Consider the following 21,462-nt stretch of genomic DNA (forward strand, 5'->3'; position numbering starts at 1 on the left):
CGAATAATTGGCTAATAATGGGGGAAGGGGGTTCAAAAAACGTCCGGTGAATTACGTTGTAGTTGGCGACTGGCACGTTTTCCGCGAATTAGCACGATAACACTTGACATCCGCATGGATGGCTCGGGAAAACAGTCGTCACGTGGACGAGCACGCCGCGTAATTTGTAGACAACACGAGGCTTGTCTCGAAAAGAACGAACACAATTGGAAGGGTTCTTGATCGAGAATCGATTCGATTTCTTTCTTTTTTTTCTCTCGTTTTTCTTTCACAACAGAAAAATAAATATACCGTGACAATGATTATTCCCCCCCAGAACAAATATTTATTCTCATTGATTTTTCCTCCAATCTAATTTCTCTTCTTCTTCTTCTTTTTTTTAATTGGATTACTCCTTATTAAATTCTTTCGCGTTTAATCTCATTGATCGATATTAGATTAGAATTATTTCTCTGTTTCTTTCTGAAAACGTTATTTGAACTGTATAATATAAATATTATATTTATTTTATATACAGTGTAATGTTATTTATATTATACTATATTTCTTCGAATTTATGCTTTGGAAGAGCGAAGGTTCGTAGAATGATCCGTCTACCCGTATTAATCTGTCTCCTCTCGTTATCGGCCTTTTGTACAAAGACTAACTGGAACGATATCAAGGATGACGTTGCTCCTCGGCGTTAATTACGCCTTAATTGAGAGAGTCGGTGACGGCAAGAAAACATTCGATAAAAATTAACGCATAATTATCTTCACGAGAGATAGTATTATTATAATCTGACAGGAAAGAGAGAGAGAGAGAGCTACTATAAATTCTCAGAATTTTAAACTCGTTCCACGATATCATTCTCAAATTTTCTCTCATAGATATGCATATTCAATAATTAAAAAAAATCTATCGAAATTAAATTCACACACGATCGTAATATTTGCAGAACTGATAGCAAGCTAAAGATTCGATGCACCTGTTTAAATTCAAATTTTCAAATCGCACGCCCGAATCGTGAAACAAAATGTAAACTAAACAAACTTTTTGAAACCAAGTTGAAGTATCGAAACGAAATTTTTCACGCTTGAACTTTATGGCGAAGAGAATATTTGCAACTCCCCATCGATCCAACCTCGAAAAAAGTGCTCGAGACGAAGGCATAAAACGCATAAATAAAATATAACGTGACCGAGAAGTCGTTTAGTGGATTCGAAGGATCGAGAAGAAGATTAAAATTAAACAAACCTCTCCTTCGGATCCTCCTTCGAAGGTCTCTTCTCTCGATCTCGTCCCACGAAATTTCGACATTTACCTTGATGATTTATTACACGTCTCGTGATCTCGTGTGACATACTTTCGATCTTAGAATATTTTTACAGATAGAAACAACAATTGAAAATTGTAGAATCGAGAAATAGTATTTATTATTCTTTTTGCAATTGGAAAAGAAAGAAAAAGAAAATGTAATGATTGCGATAACAATACACTTTTTCTTTTCAGCGCAAGTTAAGACGATTGGTAAAGGTTGGAATGGTAAAGGTCACCAATTAATCGAGATTAAACTTATCAATGACGTAACGAGATTTATAATAATGGACAATATCGGGACAGAAGAGGTTAAAATGCAATAATCTCTTCGTTCTTTAATCCACGCTCGATTGTTCGCATTCCATTGCACAACAAGTATTATAGTTATACTCTTCTCTGTATCGAAAAAGAGCAAACGATCAGTCATGCGATTCCAATTCGAATATGTGTCGTTCAACGTAATTTTACACAACTAGTTATTTCTTTGTTCCTAGTCGATGCCTCTAGGGTTATGCCTTTACGAGCCATAAACTGTAGATGTACGTGATGATGGAGCGTTGTTGGTTCTGTTCAGGAATCTTGTGCGAGTAATTGGTTATATTACAAGGATTGAAATAGTTGAAGATAATACATTGGAAAAGGAAGAATTCTTTTGATTTTAAACGGGTTAAAGGGGTTGGAATCGTCGGTGGCGAGGATTGGATGGAAAATCTTGGAGGGAAGAAATATTCTTTTCCTTTTTTAAAATTTTAATATTAAAGGAATCGTTGACGGGACAAAATTATATATATCTGCATTTTAGAATTTTAGATAGGTTCTATTTTATCGTCAAACGAGTGGAGAAGAAGCGGATGGTGAGATGAGTTTCATTCTTTAAATTAATCTCGTTAAATGTTAAATTATTATATTGATTGCCTAGTTTCGAATTAATGACATGGTTGATCGTTGAGAGACGACAAAGGAACGTGCGATTAAAAAGCATCCTCTCTAATAATGTCATTTTTTTTTTTTCGAATTAATCGATCTGCTGCTTATTTGTTTATACATCCTTTTACTTTCTTTGATCTTTTTTCCCCTTTTTTTAATCTTTCTTATACGTATTTGATTTATTATCCGACCGATTTATCCTTTGATGGAATATTGAATTTCTAAAAAATCATTCTTTAAGAAAAAAAAAGGGATACGTTTTGAAATATAATCCTTGATCCTTTTATTGCTCGGCCAGTCGCTTTGTTAAAAAATTCAAGCGTTCCTCAATAATTCAACAGATTCACGACGCGTTTTGTGGTTTCACTCTTGGTTTCCTTGTTTTCTTGCCACCACTTCTTCGCCTAGCTTCCTCTCCATTTGTTAAGTGGTTAAGTTTTGTTCGATTCAACCATTTCTTTCAACCGATTCAACAAGTTCAATCCATTTTATGATTTTATTCTTAAATCTTCCCTTAAGCTTTGATCGCTCGTTGTTTCGAACGATCATTGTCCTCTTGGAACACTTTTATTTTACCAATCAGTTGACGGACAATTTAGAATTTGCGTTAATTTCGTTCTTCTAATCCAACGTTGGCGTATTGGACACACGATTACAATTGAACAAAAGTTTATTCTCTATTTTATCGTGACTACTTTTATCTGGTTGTATTCTATTTCATTAGAGTTCCTCTCTTTTCTTCCTCTCTTATGTCTTTATTATATCATCGTTTTACGAGACTCGCTCTCATTTTGATAAGTTTGATGTCGACGTTCCTTCACTCTGCTTCTCTTTGTTTCTTTTTTTTTTATTTTCAATAACGTAGTCATCGACAATTAAGTGTTTCGATTTATTCTATCGCTCAAATTATTCATTATATCGTTACCATTATTCTTCTTCTAGAAAATTATTATAACTATTCCCTAGACATCGTTACCACTTATTCCTAGGGAATTCCCCTTTAATCAATTCGATTAAGATCGAAGAAGATCGAGAAGAAATTATTAATCCGTGACATTCGAACAATTGTTCGAATTATTCATTAAATATTGCCACTATTCTTCCTCTAGAAAATTAAACACACGCTAAATTTCCATCGAGCATCGCTCAAACGATCGAAAATTAATTATTCCCTAGATATCGTCACCATTCTCTTCCTAGGGAATTCTCATTTCCTTTCAATCAATTCTATCTCTCGAAGAAGATCGAGAAGAAATTATTAATCCGTGACATTCGAACAATCGCTCGAATTATAAATATTGCCACTATTCTTCCCCTAGAAAATTAAACCCACATTAAATTTCCATCGCTCAAACGATCGAAAATTAATTATTCCCTAGATATCGTCACCATTCTCTTCCTAGGGAATTCTCATTTCCTTTCAATCAATTCTATCTCTCGAAGAAGATCGAGAAGAAATTATTAATCCGTGACATTCGAACAATCGCTCGAATTATAAATATCGTCGATCGAAAATTAATTATTCCCTAGATATCGTTATCACCATTCCCTTCCTAGATAGAATTTCCATTTCCATCTCGAACGATCGAGATAAAGTTATTAATCCGTGACAATTGCTAAAAAAAAAATTCGAAGATGTCTCTAGCCTGACCAACGACCCTTGATCTTCTCGCAGACGAATTTCTGGGAACAGTGGAACAAGTATTTGCACGTAAATCCCGTACAAATGTTAAACAGACCCCCTTGCAGACCGTCTATTCTCTGATCGCCATCGAGATACGAGTATTCTTTTTTCTCGCGCGAACAAAGTTGTGGCCGATCTTCGAATTCGAATTTCAAGATAGTTGAACCTTGAAGAGGGCGAAGAAGGCTGTTAAATGAGTAACGGCGTTCCTTTTTAAAAAGTGGGCAGTAATAGAGTAGGATGAGCCGAGATGATATCTTTATGCAAATTTCTTCGTTCGGTCATTAACGTCAAAGGTAGGAGATTAATTAGAACTAGCTTCGAGGCTATTTTATCCTCCCTTCTTTATACAACTTTTCTTCCTCTTCCCTTTTTAAGCTTAAAACTTATTCTTAGATTTTTCAACTCCTTTTTTTGCAATGTTTCTAACTCCCTCCCTTTCACAAGTCCCTTCCCTCTGGTAATTTTTACAGTAACATATCAACTCTCTCTCTCTTTACTTTATTTTTCAACTTGCCTTGAAGATCACCTTGAGATTCTTACAGAGCGTTGTAGGTAATTAGGTTGAAAAAAGTTGAAAATAATAATTCAAGCCAAAGTAACGAGAATGAGTTTTCGAAGACTTTTCAGAAAAATAAATCGCATTTTTAGAAAGGTCTCAGTACTCGAAATTAGCTTTAATCTTCCACTTCTCGAATATTTCATAATCCGTATCATTTAATCTTACGATATCCTCATAAATCATATTTATGGATTAGCAGACTCTCCGCCATCCAATCGATTCATTGAAAAATCTCGATTATTACATAGAAAATTACCCATACCATTCCAAATTTCAATATCCTGCGAATTAAAAATATCCTTTATCTCCAACTTCAATCTCCCAATCTCCAAAATTGTAAAATTAAAATTCTTCATTTTTCTTTTCAAATCCAATTCTCGTGCAATTGGCTTAGGTCGATTGCCACTCCCACCATCGGTTTCTGATCAATCAATTATTTGTCCAAATCGGCCAAGCAAAACAGTCACCATAACCTTTGGCGTTTCCACCGTTTAACGGGCGTTCCTATCCACCCACATTATTCTAATTTTGAATCGGTGCAAAAAGGCGACAGGAACGAGTGGGGGAGAGGGAGGAGGATCGACGAGGATCGAGCCATTTGTTCTCGAACGTGTAACATCGTCGTACGATCGCGTGCATTCGCGAAATTTCACAGTCGGCCGAGTATGATCTGATCCTGAGACGAGATTGGAACGAGTCGCACGATTGTTCTCCATCGATGGATCGTTTTTTTTTTTTTTTTTTTTAAATAATCGATGACGACAATGATTTTTATTTTTTATCTTCTTCTCGAAGAAAAAGAAGAAGTCTCGCGAAGAAGTCGCAACAATTTCGCTAGGAATGTTTATTACAATTTGGAGATTTATAATTAAATTGTGTGTTTTTACACAGGTTTTTGATGATGTTAATCGAGAGGCGAGTTTTTTTATGGGGGAAAAAAAAAAAAGATTCGAGGGAGAAGAAAATATTGGAACATTGTGGCTCTGTGATGAAATACGTTTTTGAAGAAAGATTGTAACTATCCATAATGGCAATGATAAGGCAATAAAATGGTGGTACCATAATAGAAACTGCTGCTGTCTAGGAAACGTTCCAGCCAACGTGCTTGAAACGTTCCAGATACTCCGGCGTTTAGATCATTTCAATTTTACACTTGCCTGAAGAATTCCAGATTGCATTGTTTGAAAGATCCTAATCTTTTAACCCTCCCCCGCCTCAACCGTTTCGTACAATTTCAACTGCGTAATTTCAACCAATTACCATAAAATTATTCTAGCCCGGAACAATTTTATTAGGTTTAATAAATTTTCGAGGAAAATTTTATTATCGTTTATTTGCCCGAGAAAAACTGGGAGCGATAATTGAAAAAGGGAACTGTTCCGTAAAATATCCATAAATAATTTTTCCCATTGCAATATTTCTAATTTCCACGCAGCAAACGATCCGTTTCGTCCTCGATAAAGAAAAAAAAAAAAAAAAAACTCGAAAACTCGTCCCAGTGAACGAACCATGCTCTTCCAAAATGTAAAAAAAAAAAAAAGTAACGCATTCTAAACCTAAATCCATCAACTTAAACAAGATCCAAATCATCGATCTACGCTGGCTAATATCACATTTCTCGAGCAACCCACGTCATCCGTTCGAAAACTCGTTTAAACCCAATTTACATAGCTTAATTAGTTAAAATAAAAAATAGACACGGATGTAAAAATTGATCTGTCACAATTACGTATTACGTATCCGCAAGAATGAAAGAAAGAGACGGTGACGTAATGGGCGAGGAGTGAAGAAAAGCAATTGGCAGAGACGTAAGAGCAAAAAGGGGCAAAAAGGAATGGAGGTGGTGGAACGTTTGCCCGTTATTTTAACAACGGATGCCATTCCTTAATTGTCGAGGCCGATGCATTCCGGAGCCGGTCCCAGTTGCTCGATGGCCATGGACAAAAGTGCCGGCCAACAACAGGCTGGCCTTTCTTGCATGCATGATTAGGCGACGCCCGTAAAACCCGATGGGAACCTGTTTGAAAGCTTGCAGACAAGAGCAGTCATTCATTCAGGTGTGTCCGGTTATAAATAGAATTCCCGGAAGCCAATCAGAAAACTCGATCGTTCCACGATTGTGGGCAACTTGGGGAACTCTTACACCTGGTGGCCAATGGAAGAAAGGGAAACGAAAACCGTGGTTGTTCAAGTTTTACTGAAATTTCAACTTCGCTTCGATTCTAGGGAAATTTTGTGAATCTTCCTTACCGTGCGAAATATCGGGTTCCATACGAGTGCGGGTCTACCTTATCGATCGAGTCAGCTTGGGCATATCTAACTGCATTTGCATTCCATATTTGATATTTAATAGGGTTAGTAAGTTACAGTGTTATTACTTAATGATAAGGATTAGTAGCGTTACGAAAATACTGTCGATGATACATCTTGCATTCTATGCGTTAATATTCAACGTGGTTATTAACTTATATATATTATATCTGTAATTTAAATATGATTAGATACCCGTATATAATTCTATTCGATTAATTTTGCCAAAAGCATTCGAACGATTCTAGCAATTGCAAGAAGGCAAAAATTTGAAAGCAATCAATGTAACTAGTTTGATAATATTAGGTTTTTTAAATCTAGAAAGTCTAGTGTTGAAACTATTTATTAATTCACCATAACTTAACCTCTTTTCGTTCGATTCTTTTCGCTCGATTTTATTTTTATATATTTACAAATTTTTATAACAATTAATATCATATCCCTAGAAGTTTGACATTTTACTCTTGTTCATTAATTTGAAACTTTCTTCTTTTGAAATTAATAAAAGCAAAACCAAAAATCATCATGGAAATACAAAAAAAAAAAAAAAGGTTACAAAACGTAATAATTTATTACAATTTCCACGAAGGCAATCGAACGTTGCTCGACGACGTTCATCAACGCGAGCAGACCACGTCTCGTAATCACGTCACCATCGCCATTGTTTTCTACCGATCTATCGAATAATACGCGCGTGTCCAGAATCTCTTGCTGTCGGATTGGCACGATTTCCTCTCTCTCGTTTCCAAACGCCACGTTTCCATCGCGACTCGAGATATTTGCACAAGAGCCGAGCCATATCTTTATTCTGTATTCCGCTTGGCGGACGAGTTTCTGGAAAAACAAGATTTTTCTGTACTCGGGGACAAGGGCAGCCGATGACTGCGGAATGAGGGATGCGAAAAGAAAAGAAAAGAAAAGAAGAAAAAAAGACAAAATCACTTTTTGTTCCAATCGGCCTGTTTACTTTGACTTGGCACTCGATTTCGAATTTTATACGAGAATTTAAAATCCGAAGATGAATTTTTTATAGGGTTTTTTTTTTATAGGTTAGGTAAGATTTATGGCAAAATGGCGGAGGTTTGTGGTTTTTATTTTATAGGAACTTTCGATATAATGGTATTTCTTAAATCCTGGAGAGATTATGGCGGATATTATACGAGGTTTGACGATAAAGTTCAAAAATTCATCGTAAAATTGTTATTATGCCTCTTTATTGATGAAATATCACTATAATCACCTGGAAAATATTGTAACAATACTTAACAACTTAAGAAGAAAAACTTAAAATGTCTTGCATTTTGTCGTCGAAACGAAAATCAAATTAACCAAATCTTATCTCTTTTATTGTTGCAGGTGAGTAATCTTCTTTCACTCTCGTACTCTCTGCACGCATGCATCTACTTCCGCCACGTAAGTATGCGCAAATATTGTGCAAATTTCAATGGAAACTCGGTCTACAGATAGAATTGAATGATATTTATCGTTCCAGTTGTGAGTATGAATGTAATTTTATGAGAAATTTATCTTAAAAAAAAAAAAAAAAAAAAGAAGTGTATTTTTTGAGAAATTATTGCTTGTTGTTTATCGTTGATTTTGTAGATGTTATAAATAATGTAGAATTCTTAACATCAGATTGTAATTAAGACATATAATCCTATAATGATTACATTGCAATCTTGCCTTGTCGGAAATACTTATTTTCTTAATTATATTTTGAACATAATTGTATAGTATTGAATTAGCTATTTGAAAGTATATATATATATATATATATCGATGAATTTTTTTTCTGATTTTTAACAAGATGAAAATCATTAAAAAATTTCAATTCAACTATTACTAGAGCTCGTTTAGGCTAGTTTAGAAAATAGATGTATCAACTTTAAGATTATTAAAGTTTTTAGAAATATAATTTATGGAAGTTTATATATAAATGAAAATTTTCTTTGGAAATGAGTGTATTTAGATAAAGTTTCTGATAAATTCAACAATGTTTTATCAGAGTTCATGAATTATTCATGACAACATGGCGGTTGATTATTAAGTGATTATTCTTTTTGTGCAAGCTCGTTCACTTTCTTTCTTTCTTTTCTTTTTTTTTTTTTTTTTTTCCCTCATTAACAAATATTTTACTTTCATTACTTCGGTGAGTTTTTAATCAAAATCCATTACATTTTCGTTAGATATAATAAGCTCTAATTATCTTGACAACATTTCATATAATAATTATAACATAATATTACAAAGTTTTAGGAAAAAGAAGAAGAAATTAATGTCGCAGAGTATTATTAAAAAGATATTCAGAACAACGATACATAAATGAATAATGTCTCGAAAGAATGTAGACTCTCTTATAATCAAGTTTAATCACGTATGATTTTTATTTTAAGTTTCTTTTGTGAAATCTATCTATTATACATCATAATGTAATAATAATAATTATATATAACAATTAAAATGTTAAAATATCTCTTACTTAAAGTTGTGTTCAATTAAGAATTTTTTTTTTATTTTTCAGTGTATATATATATATAAAACATTTATAATTTTCAGCTAAAATTCGAATATATCATTTTTAAGCGGTGACTGAAACATATTGCGATCCATGCATCATCTTAAGCGATGGGTTTAACTTAATGTCTTACACGATACCGAAACATCACTATGTCATTTATAACATTATAACGTGAACCATGGACTTAAACCCATTACTTGAATCGATCCTTATACTGGAACGTGCTTCTGTAGATCTCTAGGATTTAAAGTTTTCAGATCTATTGATTTGTTTTTTTTTTTTTTTTTTTTTTTTTTTCAACAAACGACGATGTCTCAAAGAAAATGATAAAAAAAAACTTCAATCTTCGTTTACGTTTTAGAAATAGATGGTCTAGATAGAACATTTTAAGTTTAAGAACGATGGAATTAGATATTGTACACGCAACACTAATTAATAAAAATGATTCTGATTCGACCGAGTGAATTTTTTTACAATTATCGATCAAACGATAATTTATTAATAAACCCATAACACTCTGCATCATCACTCTCGTGGTAACAAAATACACGGCGATAAACGATACGAAGATAAATACATTGATATCGAAACACGATGCAACTTAAATTTCACCCCGACACACGAGATTTAAACTTTCGAGCGTGAAATTTTACACAGGCTTTCCACTTCGTCGAAATTCCACCCTCGGCACGCAGTGTACGCAGCGTTTCGTGAAAGACACGTGTCCTTTCTCTGCAATTTACCACGAATTTATCTTGCGTGAATTTATTTCGTATTTTCCCTTGACGAGAAACCGAGAGAGACAGAGAGAGAGAGAGAGAGAGAGAGAGAGAGAGAGAGAGAGAGAGAGAGAGAGAGAGAAAATGAATAAGAAAAAAGGAGGAAAAGAGGGGAGAAAAAGATCAGGGAGAAAGAGTGGTGGCCATTTTGAACGACATTTTCGCTTTTTCACGAGCGGAAAAAGCCAGAAAACGACCGGAAACAGGCTTTGTTCGACGGTCGATAAAATCGAAGAAGACGTATGAGCGGTGTTAAACCGTGAAATGGATAAACGTTCTCTTGTTTTCGTATTGTTTGTTTCAGTTCAATGCTGTTTACCGTTCGCCAAGGAATTTTTTTTATGAGGATTCGTAATCGTAATCGGCGATCGAAAATGATGAAACGATGCGAAAGGAATCGCGTTTGAACACGTTGAAATTATTTATATGAAACGACACTTTGATCTCTTTCGAAATTATATCGTATTGCATGGTGATTATCAGAATAGAAATATTTCGAATATATTAGATATTTAATTCAGATTTAATAAGATTATTCCAGACGTGTCTTTTTTTAATATTTTTTACGATATATCGAAAGACACGAAAGATATATATTATGTTTGCACATTATGTTACATCTGCAATCTCGCGTTATTAACGGTTGAATATAATTGCAATAAATAACAATCCAATTTGCTCATCCTCTGTGTACATTATTTTGGCGAATTCGAGTTAACCGATGAGATTAAAGCTATATCGATTTCAATATTCCGAAACGTTAAACATCGATTCTCTCTTTTGGCCGCCATCATTGTGACGAAGCGAGAATCGGAACCAATTGCGTTCTACAAAAATTTAACTTTCTCTCTTTCGATAAAATTTTCTCCTTTTTTTTTTTTTCATTTCTTTTGTCTTTCGATTAAATTTTATCAACAATGGACAGAAATGTTGCTATCGTTTTTCTCGAGTTTATCTTTTTATTTACTTCCGATACACCATTCTGTAATCCTTCGTGATACATGATCATGTTATACTTTTGTTAAAAAAAAAAAGTTCTTATTTCATCGTCTTTCTCTGTACAATATATATATATATATATATAGAGAGAGAGAGAAGTATGTATACATACTTTATGCTATTGCAAAAATTAATAAATTGGTGAATAAATTTTTGAAATAAGTTTAAACGAACAAATTATCGTATCTTTGAATTTTTGCACAATATCAAATATTTTACAATTCTTATTATCGTCGTGGAAAAATATAAATTTTCGAATAAATATTCGAGTGTACGACGAAATAAAGAGAGAGAGAGAGAGGGGTGGTTGTTCACGATCGATGATTTAAGCCCATCGCGGTAGAGAACCAGTCGATATTTATCGACATCCGGAAAGGTGTGTTCGATATTTTAAAATTCCTCCGGCTCGTACGGCCTTATCGGCCTCGTGTGTGCGAGGCAGCCATTTCCCATTTACGTTCGCGCAACCTGCCAATTAACCGCCTATTAAAATCTTTAATTAGAGATCTTTGTCTGTGACACTTCCTTCGCTGTGTATTCTCTCTGGATCGGTTCGAACCGATATTGTGCACGCATGTCGTGGAGAACTGCGTTTCTGGTTTTAACGTTTGTTTGCTTTTAAGAAGGCGGGGAGGGGAAGGGTTCCTCCGAGGAAAAATATTTTTCTCGATACGCGTCTGGCATTTATTGCGAGATCATTTCGATTCGGAAAATATTCCCTAATTTTTGTTCCCTTGATCCATTCGCAAGTGTTAATCCGCTTTTTGTGGGAGGAGGTTTGTTTCTCTTTCTTTTTTTTTTTTTTTTACTTCGTTTTGCATCATTCAATTTCGTACGTTAGAGAGTTCAATCAAAGGTACATTATAGGCGGTTTGACGTGTAAAAAATATTCTGACAAATTAACACAAACAATCAACGAAATCTCGTTAAAATCTTAGATATCGATTTCCATGTTATATTTCTTCTAAATAATTAAAGAAACTTCGATCAAGAATGTTAATTAAAAAAATGTATATTTTTTTTCTCACTGCTAATAACACGTGAGCGGATGAAATTTCCTTCGACATTCCATACACATTCTATATTTATCACTTAATAACTATATTGAATAACGAAAAATCTGCCTGTTTGATGAATGTTAAAACAACCGAGATGGTTTCTTTTTTTTTTTTTTTTTTTTTTTTTTTATTTTCGAAAAATAACCGTTAAAAGAACGTTCACATTTCTCGATTTATTTGTTCCACGCGGGATAATCAACGGAATATTCATCAAGTCGCGCGAATTTAATTATATTTATAATTAGTGAGTGTATAATCGTTTCCCTTATGCAAATATCAGGATGGACAGGATGCAACCCATTTTAAACACGTTTCTCTATCGCGTACGGATTAAAATCGAGTCGACATTTTGTCCGATTAATAGTTCAACTCTTCGAAACAACATAATTCATAATCAATAAAATTTTTCCATCGGTATTACAACGTGTATTTACTTCGATACGCAAGTTTCAATTAAACAACGTTTTAATATCGTTAATCCTTCGACGAATTGAAAGAGAAAAAATTAATTATTTCTCTATGATTTATATATCAATTATACAGGCGAGTCGACGAAATGTTTAATTTCTTTTTTTATTTCTGGAACTTCTAACTTTATCCTCTCACTCGATAAATTTTTTAATAATCTATATAAAATTATTAAATATATTAAATTTATGCCAATATTTTTTTTTTTTTTTTTTTTTTTTTAGAATTTCGAATCCAAAAAAGATTGAAAATGGCAAAATTTCAAGGTCATTGAAAATAATTCCACTCTGGAAAGATGTAACTTTCTTCATAAAATGAAACAGAAGAAAAAAAAAAGAAAAAGAAGAAATATTATCGTATGAAGAAAATTTCCAGACAATTTCCTCGAAACAAATCCATCTTTTTCGCATTGCAAACACCAAACTTGCGACTCGATTTTTTAACGAATCTTTCGCAGAAACAGTTACATTTTATAACTAGAAGTGTACATACACCGTATGCAAATTTAACGAGTTTTTTTCCTTACTTCGACGTTCACAGATTCGGTTTGAACGAGAGTTCTGACCTGGATCCTCTCGAGTAATTGGTTTTCGTAGTTAAACGCTTGTTCGCCATTGCCAGGTGACTTTATCCGCTTGGTGTGTCTATCCAGGAAGGATCGTCCGGATTAACGAATCGAATTGGTTGGGGATCGAAACGCATCGAATTCGTTCTTCTTTCAATCGACGATAAGAACGACGTATTTTTAAATAATTCATAAATAATTAAGCCATCGTTCAACCATCGTGAATTTTATACCCTTCCTTTAAATCTGTTTCTCGTTGATAAACGATGATGGAACTGGCAGGGCTTGAACATTTTCGAAAATAATCCTAAGCTATTTCGACTCGTTGTTTAGACATCGTAGGTAATCCTCCTTTTTATTTACTTTTAATCGACCGGAAACAAAGAGAGTGAATTTTAATCCTGGCTCGGCCGATATTTAGTACTCTCGAACATTCGTGCATCGCATTCTAAACGAGCTCCCATTTTAATCGAGTCTCAACGGTTGAAATTGAACTGTAAATAGAAATCTTAGAAAGATGTTCTATAAATGTAAAAAACTCTATTATCTCAAACGCAATTCGTAAGTATAATGTAAAAAAGAATTAACAATTTTATAATGGAAAGTTAATTACTTTCGAAAACTTTTAAAATTCAACGGATTTAATAATAATTTTTAATAATAAATTCAGTTCAGAGTTTGGGAAAAATTAAATTTTCCTCGATTCTTCGACAATATGATTGCCACACGCGTAACGAGAACATGAATCTGTCATTCTCGGTCGATGAGAAATATCTCCACTCTCGTATCTAACACTTGGAGGATTTTAATTTTAGTACAGAAAGAGAGAGAGAGAGAGAGAGAGAGAGAGAGTGTCTTGAAGATTTTCTTCGTGACAGTGATTATTACCGACAATGTAGGACACGGTAATTCGGTATATCCCTCCCCTCCCCTCCGGTGATTAATAAAATTGCACTTTGTGGAGGCATAATTGCGTTATATATGGGAACAAGGATACAGAAAAATCGCTATGTATCGGAGATACCCTCTTGATTTTTTTATTATAATTCCAGGTAAATGGGATTATAATTGCGACAGCGCACCAGATTTCAACTGGTTTTTGTCGTTTTCTTTATTGCGGTTTGTTGTGCGCGGGGTCTAGCGAGGTGGAGCAACGGAGAGACGACGTTGGGGAATTTCTAGCCGAGTGAAAGCTAGGGAATATTTCATTTATGCGTCTTCGTAAGTGAGGGAAAAAAATTTTGAAATAACAATGGATTGTGAAAATTGGTGGATTATTAAAAGTGGAATAAATTCGAAAATTTATCACTCTTCAAATTTAAATTTTTAAAAAATTGAAAGCTTAGTTATTAATAGAAATTTTAAGGCAAACGAAACTTGGAGAAATTTGGACAATTCGGAAGATTGATTTAATTTTGAGCTTTGAAGGATTTTCGAATATCTTGAGATGCTAACGAATGCTAAAAACAACAAATTTACGAATTAGAAATCACTGTACGGTTTAGAAATAGCTGTTTAATTTAAATATACAATAAATTTATTTCTATAAATAAATAAATAATGATATATCTCGTGTTGGAAACGGGATAAGGAGGGGGGGAAGGCAAAAAGAGAGAGAGAAAGAGAGAAAGGAAGAGGAAAGAAAGTGGCCGGTGTTCAACCTCGTTTTCGCTCGTTGGTTTTGCGTAAAGGTATCTCGACAGTGGAAAACACGGGGAAAAAGCGAAAAAAAGAAAAGAGGAACGCCGAGAACACGACTTTTCAACGATGCTTCCATCCAAGGATTTCTGGTATAATGGAATGTTAAGTATAGAAAAAAAAAAAAATAAAAGTAAAAAATATGAAAAATAATGGAAATTGCATAGCCAGCGTACGAAACGTTTTTTTTTTTTCGTTCTCTTTCTTTTTCTTTTTTTCTTTTTTCATTGGAAATGTCCTGTGGGCTGGAAACAAGAATAAGAAATGGAAAAGTATGGAGAAGAGGATGAGTTTGTTATGTGAAGTGGAGGAGACACTTGAAGACGTCAAGAGTGCAATGTGCATTCATTCAGAGATAAAGCATCTCTCTCGTATTTACGACAAAGAAAAAATAAAGTGATGAAAATTTATCATGCGAGGGAAACAATCTGGAAAACCGATCTTGATAGCGTTCCTATCTCTGCTCTTTTCTTGAAATTATTTGCTTTCGAAAGTTTGAATGAAACTTTTGAAAGAATTTTTGATGGGTATTGAAATTTTGTGAAAAAGTTATTCGTTCGATAAGAAAAAGAATTTTAAAGTTTTGAAATTGATCTTCGTATTTTCAAAATTTCCAAATTGCTATTAACTTTTTAAACGAAAGATTAATTTTGGAATTGTCAAATTTCAAAATTACTGTATTTTCTAAATTTTCGCTATTCATGCTATGAATCATTTTCAGGAAAAGAAATATAATTTGAATATTGAATAAAAAGCATAAGGATTATATGATTAAATTATGTATCGAATAAAGTAGAAGATACAATCAAAGGATAAACGAACAACGGGGGCTGTTTGTGACAAGTGCAATCGTTGGATTAATACGTCCAAAATCGGGAATTGCAATTTTCCATAACATTCGCTTAATTAAACGGCAAAGATAAATTTTAATTTCACTTGGAGTAACAATTTCACGTTCTGTTTAATTTGTTTAATCATTTTCTCGTGGTCTGGATAAAACTATTCCGGGATTCAAGGCTGTTTCTAGAATTTTTCTCTCATTTTCGTCAAATCAAAAGTCTGATTGTATTTCAATACACACGTGTTTGATATATTCAGACATTGGAGATATTTTCATGTACGCTTTTTAAACGAAAATTTTTGGCATTTTTCCCAAAAGAATATATATATATTTTAATCTCTTACAGATGGATTCAACGTAGAAACATTTACGATTAATTTTGAAACGAAAAATATATACAGCTGTGGTTATTAAGATACAAGGAAATTTTATTTTAATTCCAAATTAAAACTTCGTTATAATAACGTTCCTCTATAATTTGTTACGCAGGTATAAATTTTCTATGCATTTTAATTTTAATTTTAATTTCCAGCTCTTAACTTTCGCGTATATTAATAATTTAATATATTAAAATTTTTAAATTTTTCAGATGTGAAAATCTGAAAAAGTGAAAATTCACAATTCCTTCTTGGATTTATTTGCACACAAATGAAATTTTTATCTTCGAATACTAAAAATTTAAATACAAATTGCGTATTCGTATTAAATACTTTCCTATTATTTTTCTATTTTTGCTTTTTATTTTTTCCCGACAAAATCCATAATATCACGTAGAATTTATCATCATAAATGATATAAATTGCGAATTTTAACCGAAATCTCATCAGCCAACTTGAAAGATCGGTAATTATCGAAGTTGTATCGATCGTACAAGGCAATATCGAAGTTTCCTTCGAAACTGGCAGAAATTAATTAATTGGCGAATCGGCCAACTTAGTCATCGATTATTTCGCCATTTTAAGAGTTTGATTAAGAATCGTCCACGATAATCTTCTCACATTGAAAGGGATATAGAAAAGTGTAAATTTTTTTTCGAAAAAAATTTATAATACATTTCGTAGCTTTTTGTTTAAATTTCTATGAGAATATTATGATTTTCTTCTTATAATTGAATTGAGAAGAATTGAGATTTAATACTTCGTCACGTTAAATGCAATTTAAAATTTACGCGATATTAAAACCGGATGTAAAATGTAAAAATATTTTAAAAGATACTTTTCTTTCTTTAAAATTATAAATATATGAATCTTTTAAAATATTTTCTACAGGATTAACATTTATTATTACGATATTGTACTGATCTGTACTTCCTTGCTTCGGATAAATATATGAATTCGTTGAAAAAGAATAATGAACACTCGAATAAAATTTAAATAGATCCTGTTCCTTGTATATATATCACACCCGTTCCCGGATGTTGATTTCCCGAAAAAAGGATTTTACGAGTACGAACTTCCATCAACAGAAGCTAAAGTGATAAAGAAACAGGTTTGGAATTCGAATTCCCATCTTTTGGAATTCGCGAATTGAACTGACTCATTGTGAATCACTTGCACGCGTTTATGAATAACGCGTTATCTTTGGATTTGAATCCGACGATTCAAAGAAATATCGATCGATTATCGATATAATTAGCTTAGGAGAATCAGCTCTTTAAAAAGAAATTTATATTCTCATCCGTGAGCAAACGAGTCAAAAAGTTGATGAAAATCTTGGAAATCTTATCAATCGTTATCGTTAATAATGAACGAAGATATGAAAAATTATTTGCTATGATCAAAAATCTAATTAAATTCTAAAAGATTCGTTAAAATTTGCTTCGAATGATTTCGATTTTCTTTTTTTTTTTTAAGTCATCATTTCCACGATGAATCATTATTTTTAAAACAATTTGTGCTTTATTTTGATTCGTTGGATTAACGAAACGTTATATTTGTTTCAATTGGATTATCTTTTTAAGATAATTATGATAAGAAATTCTAAAGTTTTCTTTTGAGTAATCAAAGATGTGAAAGTTTTATTGTATGAATGTTAAACCCTTTCACTATGGAATGTTCGACGAATGAGTATCGAAGAGTAAGATTATATAGGTTGATAGTGTTACACGTGTGAACGATTGAGTTACGATAATATACAGAGTGATTCAAAATATGCATAACTTAATGGATAAATAGATGAACAGTTTTAAATATAAAAAAAGTTAAGTATATTGTATAATTAAAATTATAGTGCGCTATGAATTATCTAACGATTCTAATTATATATATATAGACATACATATATATACGATTTTTAATATTAGCACGATATATTAGCAACTTTCTCCAAAAATTAATTTTAGACATATACTTTTATTAATATTCTAAATAATATTTTATTCTCTTTCACTATTTCACATTTCTTTCACTTGATGTAACTAATATAGAGATATTTCTAAACAGTTTCCAATCCGTTTTTTCAAAATTTTGGAGAATTGTACATCTTTGTTCATCCTAGTTTCAAAATTTCTAAAAATCTCACAAAAATATTTAATTAATTCTTTAATAGCCATAATCTAAAAAAAAGGATAAAATAGTCATTAAAAAAAAAAGTAATTTAAATAAATTTGTATCATCTTGCTTCTAAATGCAATTGAATGAAAAATTGCTAAAAATATTAATTTTTTTGATCCATATTTATTAGAAATTTTCTTTCTCTATTGAACAAGAATTATAATTCTAATACTTTATCACTCTGTATGACATTGTATACCATTCTGACGCATAAAAATATTTAATGCTTTCTTACTTATGATGTATGCATACCGATAGTTGTTTACGTTCCATGAATCGAAACATCGAGTCCAACAATGGTGTAGACAAATAAGGGGAAGGCCCTGAATATCGAACGTGTCCAAACTTCCATGGGGAAACACCTATGTTGAAACGAACATTAACATAATTGATATTTCACTGTCGAAAATAACACCTCATTTTTTAATAAATAATATAATATATTATCATAATATAATTATGAGTATATAGTTACAGATGACAAACTATAAAAATACAAAAAGAAAGAATTATAAAAATCTTATCATATTATAGAAATTTCTCATTAAAACATAATCTTATTTCAAGAATTTATATAATTCCAAAAAATAAGATCTTATTCATAAATTATTTTGTAAAAAATAATTGATTCAATTATATTTATTTAATTATATCAAATAGATAAGAATCACGACTATTTGATAATATTTTTAACTCTAGGAACGATTTCATCTCGGTATCTATTATCGAATTTATTCAAATATACCTTTGTTTTCCATCAAGCATATTCATACAGACTTTTATAAAATTGTTTCGAAATATCTGGAAGATTGCATCAGATTTGCGATAACATTAGTTCGATCAATAACTGATATTTACTTTTCAAGTAGCAAGCTTGTTATATTCAAAGGGATTACGAGATTTTCATCATTTATTGCAAATGATATCTTTCAATCCTTTCTCGAATGTTTTTCGTATGATGATGCATTTTTTTGTTTTTTTAAGCTTATCTTTTAAACTGTAATAAAGGAGAAAAATCTAGATATTAATTGTATTTTATCTCTTTAATATATTGAAAAAAAATATTAAATATTATTTCTTACTTTATAGCAATAACTTTTTAACGTAGTTTGTCGACCATTTAGAAAAATTATTTAGAAAAATGTATATTTTAATTTAATGAAATTTTTGACAAAGGAAAAATCAATCTGTTAAACTTTTCTTTAATATTTAAAATTTTTGATAATAAACAATATTACAATTAATAACAAAGATAGATTTCATATACCTATCTTTTATGAAAAATATATTTAAATATAATCCATAGAAAATCCATAAAAATTAATCCATTAAGGAAATATATCAATAAATTAATTCCACTTACTAACTACTTACTATTTTTCGATTATTAATCATAATGAGTATGCGAAAAATATAATTTCTTAGTATTAATTATAATTTCTCAATTATCAATTAATCATTGATTATAGCTGACATAATAAGAAAAGTTCGTCAGAGACAAGTCGTGCACTTTAATTGCAATCGTATCACATTCCAAAGTCCAAAGATATAACATACTTACACACAGAATAAAATAATTTCTTTTTTATCAGTCGACGACTTTCACTGTAATCGTTCACTAACCACTATGTCTAATTACGCAATCGAACAATCGAGTTTCGATCGTTCGATGGATCGTGCAATGTATCTTTGCCTCTTCCTTTTTCCACGTCACCTCGATCTCGTAACTACGTGTCGTGAAATTTCAAAGTAGCCACCACCTATATTTTATCCGAGCAAACGGGCACTTTATCGGCCCGCGAGGTAGTAAATCTTCGGTTTACGAGGACTCCATCGACTTTTCTTCGTTGATTTTTCCATCCGTTTAGCGATTTCTCTGGAATTTATTGGTTAATTAGGGACGAGTATCGTGGAAATAGTTTATGAAATTATTGGCATTTTATCGATTCGAATTTATAAGTGACTATACTATCTTGATATTTTTTTTTTATTTGAATTTTTATTTTTATTGAAGCAAAGTTTATAACATTTGAAAATATGAATAGTTATAATGCAGATGCTTTGATAAGTATTCTTTTTTCAAATTTTTTTTGATAAACCTGATACAATAACGAAATTAGAATTCTTGGATCCATTTAGGCACGAGTAATTTTACTTTTGAATATTTCGAAAACGAGGGCAGAGAGGATTGATCTAAAATCCTCTCTGCCCTCGTTTTCAAAATATTCAAAAGTAAAACATTGTTTACACCTAAATGGATCCAAGTGTCTTTGATCGAGATATTTGCCAAATTATATCATCGTATATTTGTTTTCGAATAACGAAGAGATTAAAATCAGAAATTCTTAATAAATTGAATTATTTCATTCTATAATCAAATTGTTTAAAAAGAAATACTTAAGATATCACTTTTAAAATTAATTAAATTGGATTTTGGATTTATACTTTCAAGTATAACTTCAAAGACACAAATCATGAAGTATAAAATTTGTATAGTCAAAATTCATTTCAAAAGAAAAAATCAACAAAAAATGTTCAATTAGATTATAATCTGATATAACACAATTTTTTCAATCTCACTCTTTGAGTATTAACTTATTCAGAAACCACAACGAATTTGAAAAATTGCTAAAAAAAAACTAACTCATTACCTAACCTGTAAAAACTCTCGACTTTATTACAAAATATAACGAACTTATTCCATAATCTTGCCAATCCAGATGACTCTCTACTTAAATGATTAATATCGTTTTTATCGTAAGTTGTATGTAACAACGTGTATCATAAATCTCTCACGTACGTCTTTTCGAGTCGTTTCGAATAATTACGTTCCGTCAGTTCACCTTTGAGTTAATACATCTTGTCCGGCCGAGTTCCTATATGGACTAGTTTGTCCAATAAGTAGAATTGCCGTCAATGCCATTTTTACGATCACAAATTTTCTCCTGTCAGTAAATTTACCATAACATTACGTCGTCGATATTTGTCGCAAGAGGGAGAGGATGTTGTTGAATTTCGAATAAACAGCGAAATTTCTAGAGAGGCCGCTCTATGGTTGGTTTCCAACCGATGTTTACTGCCAGAGTGGGAATGCGTTCGTGTGGAAACGCTGCTTAATGATTCTTGATTTCTTCGTTCTCGATTTTATACGCGTAGCAGGAAAAAAATCTTTGTTAAGCCCGTATCATATTCGATTAAATCG

General features: G+C 31.9%; 1 protein-coding gene and 2 long non-coding RNA genes across 11 annotated transcripts in view; 2 read left to right on the top strand and 1 right to left on the bottom strand.

Annotated features, from left to right (window-relative positions):
* The window catches only part of mtd (TLD domain-containing protein mustard), a 185,403-nt gene that overhangs the window by 59,155 nt on the left and 104,786 nt on the right, over positions 1 to 21,462 (top strand). The gene's annotated exons all lie outside the window — the stretch shown is intronic.
* On the top strand, positions 6,029 to 9,754 carry LOC147658159 (uncharacterized). Its single transcript, XR_015291194.1, has 2 exons — positions 6,029 to 6,826; positions 8,139 to 9,754. It is a non-coding gene; the product is annotated as an uncharacterized LOC147658159 (long non-coding RNA).
* On the bottom strand, positions 18,063 to 21,336 carry LOC147658160 (uncharacterized). 2 transcript variants are annotated; one of them, XR_015291187.1, is made up of 3 exons: positions 21,104 to 21,336; positions 19,822 to 20,136; positions 18,063 to 19,257 (listed from the first exon to the last, which is right to left on the bottom strand). It is a non-coding gene; the product is annotated as an uncharacterized LOC147658160 (long non-coding RNA). The 2 variants fall into 2 exon arrangements; XR_015291188.1 differs by lacking the exons at positions 18,063 to 19,257; positions 21,104 to 21,336 and adding an exon at positions 20,956 to 21,016 and having other exon boundaries at positions 19,965 to 20,136.

The sequence above is a fragment of the Apis florea genome, unplaced genomic scaffold (genome assembly GCF_048593485.1).
Source record: "Apis florea isolate Af1SG1 unplaced genomic scaffold, ASM4859348v1 contig_2350_pilon, whole genome shotgun sequence".
NCBI lineage: Eukaryota > Metazoa > Arthropoda > Insecta > Hymenoptera > Apidae > Apis > Apis florea.